The sequence below is a fragment of the Pelobates fuscus genome, chromosome 6 (assembly GCF_036172605.1).
Source record: "Pelobates fuscus isolate aPelFus1 chromosome 6, aPelFus1.pri, whole genome shotgun sequence".
In the NCBI taxonomy this organism is placed as follows: Eukaryota; Metazoa; Chordata; class Amphibia; order Anura; family Pelobatidae; genus Pelobates; species Pelobates fuscus.
The window spans coordinates 7600368-7626862 of NC_086322.1; the positions used below are offsets into that span (position 1 = coordinate 7600368).

The following is a 26495-nucleotide window of genomic DNA, read 5'->3' on the forward strand; positions in this document are numbered from 1 at the left end:
CAAGACTATTTATAATTAATTTCTCCTCTGCACATCTTTACTTTATTTTCAACATGGTGATAGCATGCAGAATATGAGAAAGAAAGTTAAATCCTTCATGTGCTTTTCCAACATATATTTGAACCACAAATTTCTCCTAAACCAACAAAGCCCTCATAAACAATTAAGAAATGAATGGACATTTTAAGTCTTCCCCAGCAATTTGACCAGAAACAGACTCAACTTTGACAACTGTCAATATGATTTATCACCATCGTACATAAACCTCAACTGTTAATTCACCCATACAATGAAAATGATATTGGAAAAACAGATCCTATTGAGGAATTTTAAAATCCTCACTTCAAAACGAAAACTTTGTTTCTATTTTGAGAACACAAACGCTGTCTGGAGCGTTAGTCTGGCAATTTTTTTCCTAAAACCCAACTAATGTAATGGCTCGTTGGTCTAGGGGTTTGATTCTCGCTTTGGGTGCGAGAGGTCCCGGGTTCAAATCCCGGACGAGCCCAAGCAATTGGTGTTTTTCTTTTGAAACACGTAGCTTCCAACTGTGTTTAATATAGTCAGCAAAAATCATTTGTAGCAAAACCCTTCAAGTGCTCCACAGAGAAGATGTTGGCATGCCACCATCAATATATATATTTCCTGGTGCTTCTGATATCACCTTTCAAAGCTAACATCTTATATTAATACAAGTTTAGCTTTTACTTAGAATTGTATGAGAGAAATCATAAAAAATCTGTTGTTTTCATTATCAACCATTTAAAATCAATGGTTTATCGTAAGTCATTAATGCAAGTCCTAACTGCTCAGATGACGCTTTTAAGACTGCAAAGTCTTTCTTAAGACTGCAAAATCTTTGTTAACAACAAACAAAGGGGAAAAAAATATATGTTTTGACATACGGAATTCTATTTTTATTCATACTTAGACATGTGCAAATATGTGTTGGAGAGGGTACGTTTGAATCAAATTCCTTCCAGTACACACCTGAATGTATCGATGAATAAAACTGTAAAGGTAAATTCAAGGCAGTCGTTACGTTCGGCTGTGGATTCAAGTTATGGAACCAGGCCAACCTCCCCAAACATTATTTTGCACAAGACTATTTATAATTAATTTCTCCTCTGCACATCTTTACTTTATTTTCAACATGGTGATAGCATGCAGAATATGAGAAAGAAAGTTGAATCCTTCATGTGCTTTTCCAACATATATTTGAACCACAAATTTCTCCTAAACCAACAAAGCCCTCATAAACAATTAAGAAATGAATGGACATTTTAAGTCTTCCCCAGCAATTTGACCAGAAACAGACTCAACTTTGACAACTGTCAATATGATTTATCACCATCGTACATAAACCTCAACTGTTAATTTACCCATACAATGAAAATGATATTGGAAAAACAGATCCTATTGAGGAAATTTAAAATCCTCACTTCAAAACGAAAACTTTGTTTCTATTTTGAGAACACAAACGCTGTCTGGCGCGTTAGTCTGGCAATTTTTTTCCTAAAACCCAACTAATGTAATGGCTCGTTGGTCTAGGGGTATGATTCTCGCTTTGGGTGCGAGAGGTCCCGGGTTCAAATCCCGGACGAGCCCAAGCAATTGGTGTTTTTCTTTTGAAACACGTAGCTTCCAACTGTGTTTAATATAGTCAGCAAAAATCATTTGTAGCAAAACCCTTCAAGTGCTCCACAGAGAAGATGTTGGCATGCCACCATCAATATATATATTTCCTGGTGCTTCTGATATCACCTTTCAAAGCTAACATCTTATATTAATACAAGTTTAGCTTTTACTTAGAATTGTATGAGAGAAATCATAAAAAATGTGTTGTTTTCATTATCAACCATTTAAAATCAATGGTTTATCGTAAGTCATTAATGCAAGTCCTAACTGCTCAGATGACGCTTTTTAGACTGCAAAGTCTTTCTTAAGACTGCAAAATCTTTGTTAACAACAAACAAAGGGGAAAAAAATATATGTTTTGACATACGGAATTCTATTTTTATTCATACTTAGACATGTGCAAATATGTGTTGGAGAGGGTAGGTTTGAATCAAATTCCTTCCAGTACACGCCTGAATGTATCGATGAATAAAACTGTGAAGGTAAATTCAAGGCAGTCGTTACGTTCGGCTGTGGATTCAAGTTATGGAACCAGGCCAACCTCCCCAAACATTATTTTGCTCAAGACTATTTATAATTAATTTCTCCTATGCACATCTTTACTTTATTTTCAACATGGTGATAGCATGCAGAATATGAGAAAGAAAGTTCAATCCTTCATGTGCTTTTCCAACATATATTTGAACCACAAATTTCTCCTAAACCAATAAAGCCCTCATAAACAATTAAGAAATGAATGGACATTTTAAGTCTTCCCCAGCAATTTGACCAGAAACAGACTCAACTTTGACAACTGTCAATATGATTTATCACCATCGTACATAAACCTCAACTGTTAAATTACCCATGCAATGAAAATGATATTGGAAAAACAGATCCTATTGAGGAAATTTAAAATCCTCACTTCAAAACGAAAACTTTGTTTCTATTTTGAGAACACAAACGCTGTCTGGCGCGTTAGTCTGGCAATTTTTTTCCTAAAACCCAACTAATGTAATGGCTCGTTGGTCTAGGGGTATGATTCTCGCTTTGGGTGTGAGAGGTCCCGGGTTCGAATCCCGGACGAGCCCAAGCAATTGCGTTTTTTTTTTTTTAAACACGTAGCTTCCAACTGTGTTTAATATAGTCAGCAAAAATCATTTGTAGCAAAAGCCTTCAAGTGCTCCACAGAGAAGATGTTGGCATGCCACCATCAATATATATATTTCCTGGTGCTTCTGATATCACCTTTCAAAGCTAACATCTTATATTAATACAAGTTTAGCTTTTACTTAGAATTGTATGAGAGAAATCATAAAAAATGTGTTGTTTTCATTATCAACCATTTAAAATCAATGGTTTATCGTAAGTCATTAATGCAAGTCCTAACTGCTCAGATGACGCTTTTAAGACTGCAAAGTCTTTCTTAAGACTTCAAAATCTTTGTTAACAACAAACAAAGGGGAAAAAATATATGTTTTGACATACGGAATTCTATTTTTATTCATACTTAGACATGTGCAAATATGTGTTGGAGAGGGTAGGTTTGAATCAAATTCCTTCCAGTACACGCCTGAATGTATCGATGAATAAAACTGTAAAGGTAAATTCAAGGCAGTCGTTACGTTCGGCTGTGGATTCAAGTTATGGAACCAGGCCAACCTCCCCAAACATTATTTTGCACAAGACTATTTATAATTAATTTCTCCTCTGCACATCTTTACTTTATTTTCAACATGGTGATAGCATGCAGAATATGAGAAAGAAAGTTAAATCCTTCATGTGCTTTTCCAACATATATTTGAACCACAAATTTCTCCTAAACCAACAAAGCCCTCATAAACAATTAAGAAATGAATGGACATTTTAAGTCTTCCCCAGCAATTTGACCAGAAACAGACTCAACTTTGACAACTGTCAATATGATTTATCACCATCGTACATAAACCTCAACTGTTAATTCACCCATACAATGAAAATGATATTGGAAAAACAGATCCTATTGAGGAATTTTAAAATCCTCACTTCAAAACGAAAACTTTGTTTCTATTTTGAGAACACAAACGCTGTCTGGAGCGTTAGTCTGGCAATTTTTTTCCTAAAATCCAACTAATGTAATGGCTCGTTGGTCTAGGGGTTTGATTCTCGCTTTGGGTGCGAGAGGTCCCGGGTTCAAATCCCGGACGAGCCCAAGCAATTGGTGTTTTTCTTTTGAAACACGTAGCTTCCAACTGTGTTTAATATAGTCAGCAAAAATCATTTGTAGCAAAACCCTTCAAGTGCTCCACAGAGAAGATGTTGGCATGCCACCATCAATATATATATTTCCTGGTGCTTCTGATATCACCTTTCAAAGCTAACATCTTATATTAATACAAGTTTAGCTTTTACTTAGAATTGTATGAGAGAAATCATAAAAAATCTGTTGTTTTCATTATCAACCATTTAAAATCAATGGTTTATCGTAAGTCATTAATGCAAGTCCTAACTGCTCAGATGACGCTTTTAAGACTGCAAAGTCTTTCTTAAGACTGCAAAATCTTTGTTAACAACAAACAAAGGGGAAAAAAATATATGTTTTGACATACGGAATTCTATTTTTATTCATACTTAGACATGTGCAAATATGTGTTGGAGAGGGTACGTTTGAATCAAATTCCTTCCAGTACACACCTGAATGTATCGATGAATAAAACTGTAAAGGTAAATTCAAGGCAGTCGTTACGTTCGGCTGTGGATTCAAGTTATGGAACCAGGCCAACCTCCCCAAACATTATTTTGCACAAGACTATTTATAATTAATTTCTCCTCTGCACATCTTTACTTTATTTTGAACATGGTGATAGCATGCAGAATATGAGAAAGAAAGTTGAATCCTTCATGTGCTTTTCCAACATATATTTGAACCACAAATTTCTAATAAACCAACAAAGCCCTCATAAACAATTAAGAAATGAATGGACATTTTAAGTCTTCCCCAGCAATTTGACCAGAAACAGACTCAACTTTGACAACTGTCAATATGATTTATCACCATCGTACATAAACCTCAACTGTTAATTTACCCATACAATGAAAATGATATTGGAAAAACAGATCCTATTGAGGAAATTTTAAATCCTCACTTCAAAACGAAAACTTTGTTTCTATTTTGAGAACACAAACGCTGTCTGGCGCGTTAGTCTGGCAATTTTTTTCCTAAAACCCAACTAATGTAATGGCTCGTTGGTCTAGTGGAATGATTCTCGCTTTGGGTGCGAGAGGTCCCGGGTTCAAATCGTCCGAGCCCAAGCAATTGCTGTTTTTTTTTGAAACACGTAGCTTCCAACTGTGTTTAATATAGTCAGCAAAAATCATTTGTAGCAAAACCCTTCAAGTGCTCCACAGAGAAGATGTTGGCATGCCACCATCAATATATATATTTCCTGGTGCTTCTGATATCACCTTTCAAAGCTAACATCTTATATTAATACAAGTTTAGCTTTTACTTAGAATTGTATGAGAGAAATCATAAAAAATGTGTTGTTTTCATTATCAACCATTTAAAATCAATGGTTTATCGTAAGTCATTAATGCAAGTCCTAACTGCTCAGATGACGCTTTTTAGACTGCAAAGTCTTTCTTAAGACTGCAAAATCTTTGTTAACAACAAACAAAGGGGGAAAAAATATATGTTTTGACATACGGAATTCTATTTTTATTCATACTTAGACATGTGCAAATATGTGTTGGAGAGGGTAGGTTTGAATCAAATTCCTTCCAGTACACGCCTGAATGTATCGATGAATAAAACTGTGAAGGTAAATTCAAGGCAGTCGTTACGTTCGGCTGTGGATTCAAGTTATGGAACCAGGCCAACCTCCCCAAACATTATTTTGCTCAAGACTATTTATAATTAATTTCTCCTATGCACATCTTTACTTTATTTTCAACATGGTGATAGCATGCAGAATATGAGAAAGAAAGTTCAATCCTTCATGTGCTTTTCCAACATATATTTGAACCACAAATTTCTCCTAAACCAATAAAGCCCTCATAAACAATTAAGAAATGAATGGACATTTTAAGTCTTCCCCAGCAATTTGACCAGAAACAGACTCAACTTTGACAACTGTCAATATGATTTATCACCATCGTACATAAACCTCAACTGTTAAATTACCCATGCAATGAAAATGATATTGGAAAAACAGATCCTATTGAGGAAATTTAAAATCCTCACTTCAAAACGAAAACTTTGTTTCTATTTTGAGAACACAAACGCTGTCTGGCGCGTTAGTCTGGCAATTTTTTTCCTAAAACCCAACTAATGTAATGGCTCGTTGGTCTAGGGGTATGATTCTCGCTTTGGGTGTGAGAGGTCCCGGGTTCGAATCCCGGACGAGCCCAAGCAATTGCGTTTTTTTTTTTTTAAACACGTAGCTTCCAACTGTGTTTAATATAGTCAGCAAAAATCATTTGTAGCAAAAGCCTTCAAGTGCTCCACAGAGAAGATGTTGGCATGCCACCATCAATATATATATTTCCTGGTGCTTCTGATATCACCTTTCAAAGCTAACATCTTATATTAATACAAGTTTAGCTTTTACTTAGAATTGTATGAGAGAAATCATAAAAAATGTGTTGTTTTCATTATCAACCATTTAAAATCAATGGTTTATCGTAAGTCATTAATGCAAGTCCTAACTGCTCAGATGACGCTTTTAAGACTGCAAAGTCTTTCTTAAGACTTCAAAATCTTTGTTAACAACAAACAAAGGGGAAAAAATATATGTTTTGACATACGGAATTCTATTTTTATTCATACTTAGACATGTGCAAATATGTGTTGGAGAGGGTAGGTTTGAATCAAATTCCTTCCAGTACACGCCTGAATGTATCGATGAATAAAACTGTAAAGGTAAATTCAAGGCAGTCGTTACGTTCGGCTGTGGATTCAAGTTATGGAACCAGGCCAACCTCCCCAAACATTATTTTGCACAAGACTATTTATAATTAATTTCTCCTCTGCACATCTTTACTTTATTTTCAACATGGTGATAGCATGCAGAATATGAGAAAGAAAGTTAAATCCTTCATGTGCTTTTCCAACATATATTTGAACCACAAATTTCTCCTAAACCAACAAAGCCCTCATAAACAATTAAGAAATGAATGGACATTTTAAGTCTTCCCCAGCAATTTGACCAGAAACAGACTCAACTTTGACAACTGTCAATATGATTTATCACCATCGTACATAAACCTCAACTGTTAATTCACCCATACAATGAAAATGATATTGGAAAAACAGATCCTATTGAGGAATTTTAAAATCCTCACTTCAAAACGAAAACTTTGTTTCTATTTTGAGAACACAAACGCTGTCTGGAGCGTTAGTCTGGCAATTTTTTTCCTAAAACCCAACTAATGTAATGGCTCGTTGGTCTAGGGGTTTGATTCTCGCTTTGGGTGCGAGAGGTCCCGGGTTCAAATCCCGGACGAGCCCAAGCAATTGGTGTTTTTCTTTTGAAACACGTAGCTTCCAACTGTGTTTAATATAGTCAGCAAAAATCATTTGTAGCAAAACCCTTCAAGTGCTCCACAGAGAAGATGTTGGCATGCCACCATCAATATATATATTTCCTGGTGCTTCTGATATCACCTTTCAAAGCTAACATCTTATATTAATACAAGTTTAGCTTTTACTTAGAATTGTATGAGAGAAATCATAAAAAATGTGTTGTTTTCATTATCAACCATTTAAAATCAATGGTTTATCGTAAGTCATTAATGCAAGTCCTAACTGCTCAGATGACGCTTTTAAGACTGCAAAGTCTTTCTTAAGACTGCAAAATCTTTGTTAACAACAAACAAAGGGGAAAAAAATATATGTTTTGACATACGGAATTCTATTTTTATTCATACTTAGACATGTGCAAATATGTGTTGGAGAGGGTACGTTTGAATCAAATTCCTTCCAGTACACACCTGAATGTATCGATGAATAAAACTGTAAAGGTAAATTCAAGGCAGTCGTTACGTTCGGCTGTGGATTCAAGTTATGGAACCAGGCCAACCTCCCCAAACATTATTTTGCACAAGACTATTTATAATTAATTTCTCCTCTGCACATCTTTACTTTATTTTGAACATGGTGATAGCATGCAGAATATGAGAAAGAAAGTTGAATCCTTCATGTGCTTTTCCAACATATATTTGAACCACAAATTTCTAATAAACCAACAAAGCCCTCATAAACAATTAAGAAATGAATGGACATTTTAAGTCTTCCCCAGCAATTTGACCAGAAACAGACTCAACTTTGACAACTGTCAATATGATTTATCACCATCGTACATAAACCTCAACTGTTAATTTACCCATACAATGAAAATGATATTGGAAAAACAGATCCTATTGAGGAAATTTTAAATCCTCACTTCAAAACGAAAACTTTGTTTCTATTTTGAGAACACAAACGCTGTCTGGCGCGTTAGTCTGGCAATTTTTTTCCTAAAACCCAACTAATGTAATGGCTCGTTGGTCTAGGGGAATGATTCTCGCTTTGGGTGCGAGAGGTCCCGGGTTCAAATCGTCCGAGCCCAAGCAATTGCTGTTTTTTTTTGAAACACGTAGCTTCCAACTGTGTTTAATATAGTCAGCAAAAATCATTTGTAGCAAAACCCTTCAAGTGCTCCACAGAGAAGATGTTGGCATGCCACCATCAATATATATATTTCCTGGTGCTTCTGATATCACCTTTCAAAGCTAACATCTTATATTAATACAAGTTTAGCTTTTACTTAGAATTGTATGAGAGAAATCATAAAAAATGTGTTGTTTTCATTATCAACCATTTAAAATCAATGGTTTATCGTAAGTCATTAATGCAAGTCCTAACTGCTCAGATGACGCTTTTAAGACTGCAAAGTCTTTCTTAAGACTGCAAAATCTTTGTTAACAACAAACAAAGGGGGAAAAAATATATGTTTTGACATACAGAATTCTATTTTTATTCATACTTAGACATGTGCAAATATGTGTTGGAGAGGGTAGGTTTGAATCAAATTCCTTCCAGTACACGCCTGAATGTATCGATGAATAAAACTGTAAAGGTAAATTCAAGGCAGTCGTTACGTTCGGCTGTGGATTCAAGTTATGGAACCAGGCCAACCTCCCCAAACATTATTTTGCACAAGACTATTTATAATTAATTTCTCCTCTGCACATCTTTACTTTATTTTCAACATGGTGTTAGCATGCAGAATATGAGAAAGAAAGTTAAATCCTTCATGTGCTTTTCCAACATATATTTGAACCACAAATTTCTCCTAAACCAACAAAGCCCTCATAAACAATTAAGAAATGAATGGACATTTTAAGTCTTCCCCAGCAATTTGACCAGAAACAGACTCAACTTTGACAACTGTCAATATGATTTATCACCATCGTACATAAACCTCAACTGTTAATTCACCCATACAATGAAAATGATATTGGAAAAACAGATCCTATTGAGGAATTTTAAAATCCTCACTTCAAAACGAAAACTTTGTTTCTATTTTGAGAACACAAACGCTGTCTGGCGCGTTAGTCTGGCAATTTTTTTCCTAAAACCCAACTAATGTAATGGCTTGTTGGTCTAGAGGTATGATTCTCGCTTTGGGTGCGAGAGGTCCCGGGTTCAAATCCCGGACGAGCCCAAGCAATTGGTGTTTTTCTTTTGAAACACGTAGCTTCCAACTGTGTTTAATATAGTCAGCAAAAATCATTTGTAGCAAAACCCTTCAAGTGCTCCACAGAGAAGATGTTGGCATGCCACCATCAATATATATATTTCCTGGTGCTTCTGATATCACCTTTCAAAGCTAACATCTTATATTAATACAAGTTTAGCTTTTACTTAGAATTGTATGAGAGAAATCATAAAAAATGTGTTGTTTTCATTATCAACCATTTAAAATCAATGGTTTATCGTAAGTCATTAATGCAAGTCCTAACTGCTCAGATGACGCTTTTAAGACTGCAAAGTCTTTCTTAAGACTGCAAAATCTTTGTTAACAACAAACAAAGGGGAAAAAAATATATGTTTTGGCATACGGAATTCTATTTTTATTCATACTTAGAAATGTGCAAATATGTGTTGGAGAGGGTAGGTTTGAATCAAATTCCTTCCAGTACACGCCTGAATGTATCGATGAATAAAACTGTGAAGGTAAATTCAAGGCAGTCGTTACGTTCGGCTGTGGATTCAAGTTATGGAACCAGGCCAACCTCCCCAAAACATTATTTTGCACACGACTATTTATAATTAATTTCTCCTCTGCACATCTTTACTTTATTTTCAACATGGTGATAGCATGCAGAATATGAGAAAGAAAGCTGAATCCTTCATGTGCTTTTCCAACATATATTTGAACCACAAATTTCTAATAAACCAACAAAGCCCTCATAAACAATTAAGAAATGAATGGACATTTTAAGTCTTCCCCAGCAATTTGACCAGAAACAGACTCAATTTTGACAACTGTCAATATGATTTATCACCATCGTACATAAACCTCAACTGTTAATTTACCCATACAATGAAAATGATATTGGAAAAACAGATCCTATTGAGGAAATTTTAAATCCTCACTTCAAAACGAAAACTTTGTTTCTATTTTGAGAACACAAACGCTGTCTGGCGCGTTAGTCTGGCAATTTTTTTCCTAAAACCCAACTAATGTAATGGCTCGTTGGTCTAGGGGTATGATTCTCGCTTTGGGTGCGAGAGGTCACGGGTTCAAATCGTCCGAGCCCAAGCAATTGCTGTTTTTTTTTGAAACACGTAGCTTCCAACTGTGTTTAATATAGTCAGCAAAAATCATTTGTAGCAAAACCCTTCAAGTGCTCCACAGAGAAGATGTTGGCATGCCACCATCAATATATATATTTCCTGGTGCTTCTGATATCACCTTTCAAAGCTAACATCTTATATTAATACAAGTTTAGCTTTTACTTAGAATTGTATGAGAGAAATCATAAAAAATGTGTTGTTTTCATTATCAACCATTTAAAATCAATGGTTTATCGTAAGTCATTAATGCAAGTCCTAACTGCTCAGATGACGCTTTTAAGACTGCAAAGTCTTTCTTAAGACTGCAAAATCTTTGTTAACAACAAACAAAGTGGAAAAAAATTTATGTTTTGGCATACGGAATTCTATTTTTATTCATACTTAGAAATGTGCAAATATGTGTTGGAGAGGGTAGGTTTGAATCAAATTCCTTCCAGTACACGCCTGAATGTATCGATGAATAAAACTGTGAAGGTAAATTCAAGGCAGTCGTTACGTTCGGCTGTGGATTCAAGTTATGGAACCAGGCCAACCTCCCCAAAACATTATTTTGCACACGACTATTTATAATTAATTTCTCCTCTGCACATCTTTACTTTATTTTCAACATGGTGATAGCATGCAGAATATGAGAAAGAAAGCTGAATCCTTCATGTGCTTTTCCAACATATATTTGAACCACAAATTTCTAATAAACCAACAAAGCCCTCATAAACAATTAAGAAATGAATGGACATTTTAAGTCTTCCCCAGCAATTTGACCAGAAACAGACTCAATTTTGACAACTGTCAATATGATTTATCACCATCGTACATAAACCTCAACTGTTAATTTACCCATACAATGAAAATGATATTGGAAAAACAGATCCTATTGAGGAAATTTTAAATCCTCACTTCAAAACGAAAACTTTGTTTCTATTTTGAGAACACAAACGCTGTCTGGCGCGTTAGTCTGGCAATTTTTTTCCTAAAACCCAACTAATGTAATGGCTCGTTGGTCTAGGGGTATGATTCTCGCTTTGGGTGCGAGAGGTCACGGATTCAAATCGTCCGAGCCCAAGCAATTGCTGTTTTTTTTTGAAACACGTAGCTTCCAACTGTGTTTAATATAGTCAGCAAAAATCATTTGTAGCAAAACCCTTCAAGTGCTCCACAGAGAAGATGTTGGCATGCCACCATCAATATATATATTTCCTGGTGCTTCTGATATCACCTTTCAAAGCTAACATCTTATATTAATACAAGTTTAGCTTTTACTTAGAATTGTATGAGAGAAATCATAAAAAATGTGTTGTTTTCATTATCAACCATTTAAAATCAATGGTTTATCGTAAGTCATTAATGCAAGTCCTAACTGCTCAGATGACGCTTTTAAGACTGCAAAGTCTTTCTTAAGACTGCAAAATCTTTGTTAACAACAAACAAAGGGGGAAAAAATATATGTTTTGACATACGGAATTCTATTTTTATTCATACTTAGACATGTGCAAATATGTGTTGGAGAGGGTAGGTTTGAATCAAATTCCTTCCAGTACACGCCTGAATGTATCGATGAATAAAACTGTGAAGGTAAATTCAAGGCAGTCGTTACGTTCGGCTGTGGATTCAAGTTATGGAACCAGGCCAACCTCCCCAAAACATTATTTTGCACAAGACTATTTATAATTAATTTCTCCTCTGCACATCTTTACTTTATTTTCAACATGGTGATAGCATGCAGAATATGAGAAAGAAAGTTGAATCCTTCATGTGCTTTTCCAACATATATTTGAACCACAAATTTCTCCTAAACCAACAAAGCCCTCATAAACAATTAAGAAATGAATGGACATTTTAAGTCTTCCCCAGCAATTTGACCAGAAACAGACTCAACTTTGACAACTGTCAATATGATTTATCACCATCGTACATAAACCTCAACTGTTAATTTACCCATACAATGAAAATGATATTGGAAAAACAGATCCTATTGAGGAAATTTTAAATCCTCACTTCAAAACGAAAACTTTGTTTCTATTTTGAGAACACAAACGCTGTCTGGCGCGTTAGTCTGGCAATTTTTTTCCTGAAACCCAACTAATGTAATGGCTCGTTGGTTTAGGGGTATGATTCTCGCTTTGGGTGCGAGAGGTCCCGGGTTCAAATCGTCCGAGCCCAAGCAATTGCTGTTTTTTTTTTGAAACACGTAGCTTCCAACTGTGTTTAATATAGTCAGCAAAAATCATTTGTAGCAAAACCCTTCAAGTGCTCCACAGAGAAGATGTTGGCATGCCACCATCAATATATATATTTCCTGGTGCTTCTGATATCACCTTTCAAAGCTAACATCTTATATTAATACAAGTTTAGCTTTTACTTAGAATTGTATGAGAGAAATCATAAAAAATGTGTTGTTTTCATTATCAACCATTTAAAATCAATGGTTTATCGTAAGTCATTAATGCAAGTCCTAACTGCTCAGATGACGCTTTTAAGACTGCAAAGTCTTTCTTAAGACTGCAAAATCTTTGTTAACAACAAACAAAGGGGAAAAAAATATATGTTTTGGCATACGGAATTCTATTTTTATTCATACTTAGAAATGTGCAAATATGTGTTGGAGAGGGTAGGTTTGAATCAAATTCCTTCCAGTACACGCCTGAATGTATCGATGAATAAAACTGTGAAGGTAAATTCAAGGCAGTCGTTACGTTCGGCTATGGATTCAAGTTATGGAACCAGGCCAACCTCCCCAAACATTATTTTGCACAAGACTATTTATAATTAATTTCTCCTCTGCACATCTTTACTTTATTTTCAACATGGTGATAGCATGCAGAATATGAGAAAGAAAGTTGAATCCTTCATGTGCTTTTCCAACATATATTTGAACCACAAATTTCTCCTAAACCAACAAAGCCCTCATAAACAATTAAGAAATGAATGGACATTTTAAGTCTTCCCCAGCAATTTGACCAGAAACAGACTCAACTTTGACAACTGTCAATATGATTTATCACCATCGTACATAAACCTCAACTGTTAATTCACCCATACAATGAAAATGATATTGGAAAAACAGATCCTATTGAGGAATTTTAAAATCCTCACTTCAAAACGAAAACTTTGTTTCTATTTTGAGAACACAAACGCTGTCTGGCGCGTTAGTCTGGCAATTTTTTTCCCAAAACCCAACTAATGTAATGGCTCGTTGGTCTAGGGGTATGATTCTCGCTTTGGGTGCGAGAGGTCCCGGGTTCAAATCCCGGACGAGCCCAAGCAATTGGTGTTTTTCTTTTGAAACACGTAGTTCCAACTGTGTTTAATATAGTCAGCAAAAATCATTTGTAGCAAAACCCTTCAAGTGCTCCACAGAGAAGATGTTGGCATGCCACCATCAATATATATATTTCCTGGTGCTTCTGATATCACCTTTCAAAGCTAACATCTTATATTAATACAAGTTTAGCTTTTACTTAGAATTGTATGAGAGAAATCATAAAAAATGTGTTGTTTTCATTATCAACCATTTAAAATCAATGGTTTATCGTAAGTCATTAATGCAAGTCCTAACTGCTCAGATGACGCTTTTAAGACTGCAAAGTCTTTCTTAAGACTGCAAAATCTTTGTTAACAACAAACAAAGGGGAAAAAAATATATGTTTTGACATACGGAATTCTATTTTTATTCATACTTAGACATGTGCAAATATGTGTTGGAGAGGGTAGGTTTGAATCAAATTCCTTCCAGTACACGCCTGAATGTATCGATGAATAAAACTGTGAAGGTAAATTCAAGGCAGTCGTTACGTTCGGCTGTGGATTCAAGTTATGGAACCAGGCCAACCTCCCCAAACATTATTTTGCACAAGACTATTTATAATTAATTTCTCCTCTGCACATCTTTACTTTATTTTCAACATGGTGATAGCATGCAGAATATGAGAAAGAAAGTTGAATCCTTCTTGTGCTTTTCCAACATATATTTGAACCACAAATTTCTCCTAAACCAACAAAGCCCTCATAAACAATTAAGAAATGAATGGACATTTTAAGTCTTCCCCAGCAATTTGACCAGAAACAGACTCAACTTTGACAACTGTCAATATGATTTATCACCATCGTACATAAACCTCAACTGTTAATTTACCCATACAATGAAAATGATATTGGAAAAACAGATCCTATTGAGGAAATTTTAAATCCTCACTTCAAAACGAAAACTTTGTTTCTATTTTGAGAACACAAACGCTGTCTGGCGCGTTAGTCTGGCAATTTTTTTCCTAAAACCCAACTAATGTAATGGCTCGTTGGTCTAGGGGTATGATTCTCGCTTTGGGTGCGAGAGGTCCCGGGTTCAAATCGTCCAAGCCCAAGCAATTGCTGTTTTTTTTTTGAAACACGTAGCTTCCAACTGTGTTTAATATAGTCAGCAAAAATCATTTGTAGCAAAACCCTTCAAGTGCTCCACAGAGAAGATGTTGGCATGCCACCATCAATATATATATTTCCTGGTGCTTCTGATATCACCTTTCAAAGCTAACATCTTATATTAATACAAGTTTAGCTTTTACTTAGAATTGTATGAGAGAAATCATAAAAAATGTGTTGTTTTCATTATAAACCATTTAAAATCAATGGTTTATCGTAAGTCATTAATGCAAGTCCTAACTGCTCAGATGACGCTTTTAAGACTGCAAAGTCTTTCTTAAGACTGCAAAATCTTTGTTAACAACAAACAAAGGGGAAAAAAATATATGTTTTGACATACGGAATTCTATTTTTATTCATACTTAGACATGTGCAAATATGTGTTGGAGAGGGTAGGTTTGAATCAAATTCCTTCCAGTACACGCCTGAATGTATCGATGAATAAAACTGTAAAGGTAAATTCAAGGCAGTCGTTACGTTCGGCTGTGGATTCAAGTTATGGAACCAGGCCAACCTCCCCAAACATTATTTTGCACAAGACTATTTATAATTAATTTCTCCTCTGCACATCTTTACTTTATTTTCAACATGGTGATAGCATGCAGAATATGAGAAAGAAAGTTGAATCCTTCATGTGCTTTTCCAACATATATTTGAACCACAAATTTCTAATAAACCAACAAAGCCCTCATAAACAATTAAGAAATGAATGGAAATTTTAAGTCTTCCCCAGCAATTTGACCAGAAACAGACTCAACGTTGACAACTGTCAATATGATTTATCACCATCGTACATAAACCTCAACTGTTAATTTACCCATACAATGAAAATGATATTGGAAAAACAGATCCTATTGAGGAAATTTTAAATCCTCACTTCAAAACGAAAACTTTGTTTCTATTTTGAGAACACAAACGCTGTCTGGCGCGTTAGTCTGGCAATTTTTTTCCTAAAACCCAACTAATGTAATGGCTCGTTGGTCTAGGGGTATGATTCTCGCTTTGGGTGCGAGAGGCCCGGGTTCAAATCGTCCGAGCCCAAGCAATTGCTGTTTTTTTTTTTAAACACGTAGCTTCCAACTGTGTTTAATATAGTATGCAAAAATCATTTGTAGCAAAACCCTTCAAGTGCTCCACAGAGAAGATGTTGGCATGCCACCATCAATATATATATTTCCTGGTGCTTCTGATATCACCTTTCAAAGCTAACATCTTATATTAATACAAGTTTAGCTTTTACTTAGAATTGTATGAGAGAAATCATAAAAAATGTGTTGTTTTCATTATCAACCATTTAAAATCAATGGTTTATCGTAAGTCATTAATGCAAGTCCTAACTGCTCAGATGACGCTTTTAAGACTGCAAAGTCTTTCTTAAGACTGCAAAATCTTTGTTAACAACAAACAAAGGGGAAAAAAATATATGTTTTGACATACGGAATTCTATTTTTATTCATACTTAGACATGTGCAAATATGTGTTGGAGAGGGTAGGTTTGAATCAAATTCCTTCCAGTACACGCCTGAATGTATCGATGAATAAAACTGTAAAGGTAAATTCAAGGCAGTCGTTACGTTCGGCTGTGGATTCAAGTTATGGAACCAGGCCAACCTCCCCAAACATTATTTTGCACAAGACTATTTATAATTAATTTCTCCTCTGCACATCTTTACTTTATTTTCAACATGGTGATAGCATGCAGAATATGAGAAAGAAAGTTGAATCCTTCATGTGCTTTTCCAACATATATTTGAACCACAAATTTCTCCTAAACCAACAAAGCCCTCATAAACAATTAAGAAATGAATGGACATTTTAAGTCTTCCCCAGCAATTTGACCAGAAACAGACTCAACTTTGACAACTGTCAATATGATTTATCACCATCGTACCTAAACCTCAACTGTTAATTTACCCATACAATGAAAATGATATTGGAAAAACAGATCCTATTGAGGAAATTTAAAATCCTCACTTCAAAACGAAAACTTTGCTTCTATTTTGAGAACACAAACGCTGTCTGGCGCGTTAGTCTGGCAATTTTTTTCCTAAAACCCAACTAATGTAATGGCTCGTTGGTCTAGGGGTATGATTCTCGCTTTGGGTGCGAGAGGTCCCGGGTTCAAATCCCGGATGAGCCCAAGCAATTGGTGTTTTTCTTTTGAAACACGTAGCTTCCAACTGTGTTTAATATAGTCAGCAAAAATCATTTGTAGCAAAACCCTTCAAGTGCTCCACAGAGAAGATGTTGGCATGACACCATCAATATATATATTTCCTGGTGCTTCTGATATCACCTTTCAAAGCTAACATCTTATATTAATACAAGTTTAGCTTTTACTTAGAATTGTATGAGAGAAATCATAAAAAATGTGTTGTTTTCATTATCAACCATTTAAAATCAATGGTTTATCGTAAGTCATTAATGCAAGTCCTAACTGCTCAGATGACGCTTTTAAGAATGCAAAGTCTTTCTTAAGACTGCAAAATCTTTGTTAACAACAAACAAAGGGGAAAAAATATATGTTTTGACATACGGAATTCTATTTTTATTCATACTTAGACATGTGCAAATATGTGTTGGAGAGGGTAGGTTTGAATCAAATTCCTTCCAGTACACGCCTGAATGTATCGATGAATAAAACTGTAAAGGTAAATTCAAGGCAGTCGTTACGTTCGGCTGTGGATTCAAGTTATGGAACCAGGCCAACCTCCCCAAACATTATTTTGCACAAGACTATTTATAATTAATTTCTCCTCTGCACATCTTTACTTTATTTTCAACATGGTGATAGCATGCAGAATATGAGAAAGAAAGTTAAATCCTTCATGTGCTTTTCCAACATATATTTGAACCACAAATTTCTCCTAAACCAACAAAGCCCTCATAAACAATTAAGAAATGAATGGACATTTTAAGTCTTCCCCAGCAATTTGACCAGAAACAGACTCAACTTTGACAACTGTCAATATGATTTATCACCATCGTACATAAACCTCAACTGTTAATTTACCCATACAATAAAAATGATATTGGAAAAACAGATCCTATTGAGGAAATTTAAAATCCTCACTTCAAATGAAAACTTTGTTTCTATTTTGAGAACACAAACGCTGTCTGGCGCGTTAGTCTGGCAATTTTTTTCCTAAAACCCAACTAATGTAATGGCTCGTTGGTCTAGGGGTATGATTCTCGCTTTGGGTGCGAGAGGTCTCGGGTTCAAATCCCAGACGAGCCCAAGCAATTGGTGTTTTTCTTTTGAAACACGTAGCTTCCAACTGTGTTTAATATAGTCAGCAAAAATCATTTGTAGCAAAACCCTTCAAGTGCTCCACAGAGAAGATGTTGGCATGCCACCATCAATATATATATTTCCTGGTGCTTCTGATATCACATTTCAAAGCTAACATCTTATATTTATTCAAGTTGAACTTTTACTTAGAATTGTATGAGAGAAATCATAAAAAATGTGTTGTTTTCATTATCAACCATTTAAAATCAATGGTTTATCATAAGTCATTAATGCAAGTCCTAACTGCTCAGATGACGCTTTTAAGACTGCAAAGTCTTTCTTAAGACTGCAAAATCTTTGTTAACAACAAACAAAGGGGAAAAATATATATGTTTTGACATACGGAATTCTATTTTTATTCATACTTAGACATGTGCAAATATGTGTTGGAGAGGGTAGGTTTGAATCAAATTCCTTCCAGTACACGCCTGAATGTATCGATGAATAAAACTGTAAAGGTAAATTCAAGGCAGTCGTTACGTTCGGCTGTGGATTCAAGTTATGGAACCAGGCCAACCTCCCCAAACATTATTTTGCACAAGACTATTTATAATTAATTTCTCCTCTGCACATCTTTACTTTATTTTCAACATGGTGATAGCATGCAGAATATGAGAAAGAAAGTTAAATCCTTCATGTGCTTTTCCAACATATATTTGAACCACATATTTCTCCTAAACCAACAAAGCCCTCATAAACAATTAAGAAATGAATGGACATTTTAAGTCTTCCCCAGCAATTTGACCAGAAACAGACTCAACTTTGACAACTGTCAATATGATTTATCACCATCGTACATAAACCTCAACTGTTAATTCACCCATACAATGAAAATGATATTGGAAAAACAGATCCTATTGAGGAATTTTAAAATCCTCACTTCAAAACGAAAACTTTGTTTCTATTTTGAGAACACAAACGCTGTCTGGCGCGTTAGTCTGGCAATTTTTTTCCTAAAACCCAACTAATGTAATCGCTCGTTGGTCTAGGGGTATGATTCTCGCTTTGGGTGCGAGAGGTCCCGGGTTCAAATCCCGGACGAGCCCAAGCAATTGGTGTTTTTCTTTTGAAACACGTAGTTCCAACTGTGTTTAATATAGTCAGCAAAAATCATTTGTAGCAAAACCCTTCAAGTGCTCCACAGAGAAGATGTTGGCATGACACCATCAATATATATATTTCCTGGTGCTTCTGATATCACCTTTCAAAGCTAACATCTTATATTAATACAAGTTTAGCTTTTATTTAGAATTGTATGAGAGAAATCATAAAAAATGTGTTGTTTTCATTATCAACCATTTAAAATCAATGGTTTATCGTAAGTCATTAATGCAAGTCCTAACTGCTCAGATGACGCTTTTAAGACTGCAAAGTCTTAATTAAGACTGCAAAATCTTTGTTAACAACAAACAAAGGGGAAAAAAATATATGTTTTGACATACGGAATTCTATTTTTATTCATATTTAGACATGTGCAAATATGTGTTGGAGAGGGTAGGTTTGAATCAAATTCCTTCCAGTACACGCCTGAATGTATCGATGAATAAAACTGTAAAGGTAAATTCAAGGCAGTCGTTACGTTCGGCTGTGGATTCAAGTTATGGAACCAGGCCAACCTCCCCAAACATTATTTTGCACAAGACTATTTATAATTAATTTCTCCTCTGCACATCTTTACTTTATTTTCAACATGGTGATAGCATGCAGAATATGAGAAAGAAAGTTAAATCCTTCATGTGCTTTTCCAACATATATTTGAACCACAAATTTCTCCTAAACCAACAAAGCCCTCATAAACAATTAAGAAATGAATGGACATTTTAAGTCTTCCCCAGCAATTTGACCAGAAACAGACTCAACTTTGACAACTGTCAATATGATTTATCACCATCGTACATAAACCTCAACTGTTAATTTACCCATACAATAAAAATGATATTGGAAAAACAGATCCTATTGAGGAAATTTAAAATCCTCACTTCAAATGAAAACTTTGTTTCTATTTTGAGAACACAAACGCTGTCTGGCGCGTTAGTCTGGCAATTTTTTTCCTAAAACCCAACTAATGTAATGGCTCGTTGGTCTAGGGGTATGATTCTCGCTTTGGGTGCGAGAGGTCTCGGGTTCAAATCCCAGACGAGCCCAAGCAATTGGTGTTTTTCTTTTGAAACACGTAGCTTCCAACTGTGTTTAATATAGTCAGCAAAAATCATTTGTAGCAAAACCCTTCAAGTGCTCCACAGAGAAGATGTTGGCATGCCACCATCAATATATATATTTCCTGGTGCTTCTGATATCACATTTCAAAGCTAACATCTTATATTTATTCAAGTTGAACTTTTACTTAGAATTGTATGAGAGAAATCATAAAAAATGTGTTGTTTTCATTATCAACCATTTAAAATCAATGGTTTATCATGTCATTAATGCAAGTCCTAACTGCTCAGATGACGCTTTTAAGACTGCAAAGTCTTTCTTAAGACTGCAAAATCTTTGTTAACAACAAACAAAGGGGAAAAATATATATGTTTTGACATACGGAATTCTATTTTTATTCATACTTAGACATGTGCAAATATGTGTTGGAGAGGGTAGGTTTGAATCAAATTCCTTCCAGTACACGCCTGAATGTATCGATGAATAAAACTGTAAAGGTAAATTCAAGGCAGTCGTTACGTTCGGCTGTGGATTCAAGTTATGGAACCAGGCCAACCTCCCCAAACATTATTTTGCACAAGACTATTTATAATTAATTTCTCCTCTGCACATCTTTACTTTATTTTCAACATGGTGATAGCATGCAGAATATGAGAAAGAAAGTTAAATCCTTCATGTGCTTTTCCAACATATATTTGAACCACATATTTCTCCTAAACCAACAAAGCCCTCATAAACAATTAAGAAATGAATGGACATTTTAAGTCTTCCCCAGCAATTTGACCAGAAACAGACTCAACTTTGACAACTGTCAATATGATTTATCACCATCGTACATAAACCTCAACTGTTAATTTACCCATACAATGAAAATGATATTGGAAAAACAGATCCTATTGAGGAAATTTAAAATCCTCACTTCAAAACGAAAACTTTGTTTCTATTTTGAGAACACAAACGCTGTCTGGCGCGTTAGTCTGGCAATTTTTTTCCTAAAACCCAACTAATGTTAGTCTGGCAATTTTTTTCCTAAAACCCAATTAATGTAATGGCTCGTTGGTCTAGGGGTATGATTCTCGCTTTGGGTGCGAGAGGTCCCGGGTTCAAATCCCGGACGAGCCCAAGCAATTGGTGTTTTTCTTTTGAAACACGTAGCTTCCAACTGTGTTTAATATAGTCAGCAAAAATCATTTGTAGCAAAACCCTTCAAGTGCTCCACAGAGAAGATGTTGGCATGCCACCATCAATATAAATATTTCCTGGTGCTTCTGATATCACCTTTCAAAGCTAACATCTTATATTAATACAAGTTTAGCTTTTACTTAGAATTGTATGAGAGAAATCATAAAAAATGTGTTGTTTTCATTATCAACCATTTAAAATCAATGGTTTATCGTAAGTCATTAATGCAAGTCCTAACTGCTCAGATGACGCTTTTAAGACTGCAAAGTCTTTCTTAAGACTGCAAAATCTTTGTTAACAACAAACAAAGTGGAAAAAAAATATATGTTTTGACATACGGAATTCTATTTTTATTCATACTTAGACATGTGCAAATATGTGTTGGAGAGGGTAGGTTTGAATCAAATTCCTTCCAGTACACGCCTGAATGTATCGATGAATAAAACTGTAAAGGTAAATTCAAGGCAGTCGTTACGTTCGGCTGTGGATTCAAGTTATGGAACCAGGCCAACCTCCCCAAACATTATTTTGCACAAGACTATTTATAATTAATTTCTCCTCTGCACATCTTTACTTTATTTTCAACATGGTGATAGCATGCAGAATATGAGAAAGAAAGTTAAATCCTTCATGTGCTTTTCCAACATATATTTGAACCACAAATTTCTCCTAAACCAACAAAGCCCTCATAAACAATTAAGAAATGAATGGAAATTTTAAGTCTTCCCCAGCAATTTGACCAGAAACAGACTCAACTTTGACAACTGTCAATATGATTTATCACCATCGTACATAAACCTCAACTGTTAATTCACCCATACAATGAAAATGATATTGGAAAAACAGATCCTATTGAGGAAATTTAAAATCCTCACTTCAAAACGAAAACTTTGTTTCTATTTTGAGAACACAAACGCTGTCTGGCGCGTTAGTCTGGCAACTTTTTTCCTAAAACCCAACTAATGTAATGGCTCGTTGGTCTAGGGGTATGATTCTCGCTTTGGGTGCGAGAGGTCCCGGGTTCAAATCCTGGACGAGCCCAAGCAATTGCTGTTTTTTTTTGAAACACGTAGCTTCCAACTGTGTTTAATATAGTCAGCAAAAATCATTTGTAGCAAAACCCTTCAAGTGCTCCACAGAGAAGATGTTGGCATGCCACCATCAATATATATATTTCCTGGTGCTTCTGATATCACCTTTCAAAGCTAACATCTTATATTAATACAAGTTTAGCTTTTACTTAGAATTGTATGAGAGAAATCATAAAAAATGTGTTGTTTTCATTATCAACCATTTAAAATCAATGGTTTATCGTAAGTCATTAATGCAAGTCCTAACTGCTCAGATGACGCTTTTAAGACTGCAAAGTCTTTCTTAAGACTTCAAAATCTTTGTTAACAACAAACAAAGGGGAAAAAATATATGTTTTGACATACGGAATTCTATTTTTATTCATACTTAGACATGTGCAAATATGTGTTGGAGAGGGTAGGTTTGAATCAAATTCCTTCCAGTACACGCCTGAATGTATCGATGAATAAAACTGTAAAGGTAAATTCAAGGCAGTCGTTACGTTCGGCTGTGGATTCAAGTTATGGAACCAGGCCAACCTCCCCAAACATTATTTTGCACAAGACTATTTATAATTAATTTCTCCTCTGCACATCTTTACTTTATTTTCAACATGGTGATAGCATGCAGAATATGAGAAAGAAAGTTAAATCCTTCATGTGCTTTTCCAACATATATTTGAACCACAAATTTCTCCTAAACCAACAAAGCCCTCATAAACAATTAAGAAATGAATGGACATTTTAAGTCTTCCCCAGCAATTTGACCAGAAACAGACTCAACTTTGACAACTGTCAATATGATTTATCACCATCGTACATAAACCTCAACTGTTAATTCACCCATACAATGAAAATGATATTGGAAAAACAGATCCTATTGAGGAAATTTAAAATCCTCACTTCAAAACGAAAACTTTGTTTCTATTTTGAGAACACAAACGCTGTCTGGCGCGTTAGTCTGGCAATTTTTTTCCTAAAACCCAACTAATGTAATGGCTCGTTGGTCTAGGGGTATGATTCTCGCTTTGGGTGCGAGAGGTCCCGGGTTCAAATCCTGGACGAGCCCAAGCAATTGCTGTTTTTTTTTTGAAACACGTAGCTTCCAACTGTGTTTAATATAGTCAGCAAAAATCATTTGTAGCAAAACCCTTCAAGTGCTCCACAGAGAAGATGTTGGCATGCCACCATCAATATATATATTTCCTGGTGCTTCTGATATCACCTTTCAAAGCTAACATCTTATATTAATACAAGTTTAGCTTTTACTTAGAATTGTATGAGAGAAATCATAAAAAATGTGTTGTTTTCATTATCAACCATTTAAAATCAATGGTTTATCGTAAGTCATTAATGCAAGTCCTAACTGCTCAGATGACGCTTTTAAGACTGCAAAGTCTTTCTTAAGACTTCAAAATCTTTGTTAACAACAAACAAAGGGGAAAAAATATATGTTTTGACATACGGAATTCTATTTTTATTCATACTTAGACATGTGCAAATATGTGTTGGAGAGGGTAGGTTTGAATCAAATTCCTTCCAGTACACGCCTGAATGTATCGATGAATAAAACTGTAAAGGTAAATTCAAGGCAGTCGTTACGTTCGGCTGTGGATTCAAGTTATGGAACCAGGCCAACCTCCCCAAACATTATTTTGCACAAGACTATTTATAATTAATTTCTCCTCTGCACATCTTTACTTTATTTTCAACATGGTGATAGCATGCAGAATATGAGAAAGAAAGTTAAATCCTTCATGTGCTTTTCCAACATATATTTGAACCACAAATTTCTCCTAAACCAACAAAGCCCTCATAAACAATTAAGAAATGAATGGACATTTTAAGTCTTCCCCAGCAATTTGACCAGAAACAGACTCAACTTTGACAACTGTCAATATGATTTATCACCATCGTACATAAACCTCAACTGTTAATTCACCCATACAATGAAAATGATATTGGAAAAAAAGATCCTATTGAGGAATTTTAAAATCCTCACTTCAAAACGAAAACTTTGTTTCTATTTTGAGAACACAAACGCTGTCTGGCGCGTTAGTCTGGCAATTTTTTTCCTAAAACCCAACTAATGTAATGGCTCGTTGGTCTAGGGGTATGATTCTCGCTTTGGGTGCGAGAGGTCCCGGGTTCAAATCCCGGACGAGCCCAAGCAATTGGTGTTTTTCTTTTGAAACACGTAGCTTCCAACTGTGTTTAATATAGTCAGCAAAAATCATTTGTAGCAAAACCCTTCAAGTGCTCCACAGAGAAGATGTTGGCATGCCACCATCAATATATATATTTCCTGGTGCTTCTGATATCACCTTTCAAAGCTAACATCTTATATTAATACAAGTTTAGCTTTTACTTAGAATTGTATGAGAGAAATCATAAAAAATGTGTTGTTTTCATTATCAACCATTTAAAATCAATGGTTTATCGTAAGTCATTAATGCAAGTCCTAACTGCTCAGATGACGCTTTTAAGACTGCAAAATCTTTGTTAACAACAAACAAAGGGGAAAAAAATATATGTTTTGACATACGGAATTCTATTTTTATTCATACTTAGACATGTGCAAATATGTGTTGGAGAGGGTAGGTTTGAATCAAATTCCTTCCAGTACACGCCTGAATGTATCGATGAATAAAACTGTAAAGGTAAATTCAAGGCAGTCGTTACGTTCGGCTGTGGATTCAAGTTATGGAACCAGGCCAACCTCCCCAAACATTATTTTGCACAAGACTATTTATAATTAATTTCTCCTCTGCACATCTTTACTTTATTTTCAACATGGTGATAGCATGCAGAATATGAGAAAGAAAGTTAAATCCTTCATGTGCTTTTCCAACATATATTTGAACCACAAATTTCTCCTAAACCAACAAAGCCCTCATAAACAATTAAGAAATGAATGGACATTTTAAGTCTTCCCCAGCAATTTGACCAGAAACAGACTCAACTTTGACAACTGTCAATATGATTTATCACCATCGTACATAAACCTCAACTGTTAATTTACCCATACAATAAAAATGATATTGGAAAAACAGATCCTATTGAGGAAATTTAAAATCCTCACTTCAAATGAAAACTTTGTTTCTATTTTGAGAACACAAACGCTGTCTGGCGCGTTAGTCTGGCAATTTTTTTCCTAAAACCCAACTAATGTAATGGCTCGTTGGTCTAGGGGTATGATTCTCGCTTTGGGTGCGAGAGGTCTCGGGTTCAAATCCCAGACGAGCCCAAGCAATTGGTGTTTTTCTTTTGAAACACGTAGCTTCCAACTGTGTTTAATATAGTCAGCAAAAATCATTTGTAGCAAAACCCTTCAAGTGCTCCACAGAGAAGATGTTGGCATGCCACCATCAATATATATATTTCCTGGTGCTTCTGATATCACATTTCAAAGCTAACATCTTATATTTATTCAAGTTGAACTTTTACTTAGAATTGTATGAGAGAAATCATAAAAAATGTGTTGTTTTCATTATCAACCATTTAAAATCAATGGTTTATCATAAGTCATTAATGCAAGTCCTAACTGCTCAGATGACGCTTTTAAGACTGCAAAGTCTTTCTTAAGACTGCAAAATCTTTGTTAACAACAAACAAAGGGGAAAAATATATATGTTTTGACATACGGAATTCTATTTTTATTCATACTTAGACATGTGCAAATATGTGTTGGAGAGGGTAGGTTTGAATCAAATTCCTTCCAGTACACGCCTGAATGTATCGATGAATAAAACTGTAAAGGTAAATTCAAGGCAGTCGTTACGTTCGGCTGTGGATTCAAGTTATGGAACCAGGCCAACCTCCCCAAACATTATTTTGCACAAGACTATTTATAATTAATTTCTCCTCTGCACATCTTTACTTTATTTTCAACATGGTGATAGCATGCAGAATATGAGAAAGAAAGTTAAATCCTTCATGTGCT

General features: G+C 35.2%; 4 non-coding genes across 4 annotated transcripts; all 4 read left to right on the plus strand.

The window, feature by feature from the left end:
- Nucleotides 1-1536: 1536 nt before the first annotated feature.
- TRNAP-UGG (transfer RNA proline (anticodon UGG)) lies at nucleotides 1537-1608 on the plus strand. The gene has a single exon. It is a non-coding gene; the product is annotated as a tRNA-Pro (tRNA).
- A 12017-nt stretch (nucleotides 1609-13625) lies between these two features.
- TRNAP-UGG (transfer RNA proline (anticodon UGG)) lies at nucleotides 13626-13697 on the plus strand. The gene has a single exon. It is a non-coding gene; the product is annotated as a tRNA-Pro (tRNA).
- A 7653-nt stretch (nucleotides 13698-21350) lies between these two features.
- On the plus strand, nucleotides 21351-21422 carry TRNAP-UGG (transfer RNA proline (anticodon UGG)). Its single transcript has one exon. It is a non-coding gene; the product is annotated as a tRNA-Pro (tRNA).
- Nucleotides 21423-24648: 3226 nt separating this feature from the next.
- TRNAP-UGG (transfer RNA proline (anticodon UGG)) lies at nucleotides 24649-24720 on the plus strand. Its single transcript has one exon. It is a non-coding gene; the product is annotated as a tRNA-Pro (tRNA).
- Nucleotides 24721-26495: the final 1775 nt, after the last annotated feature.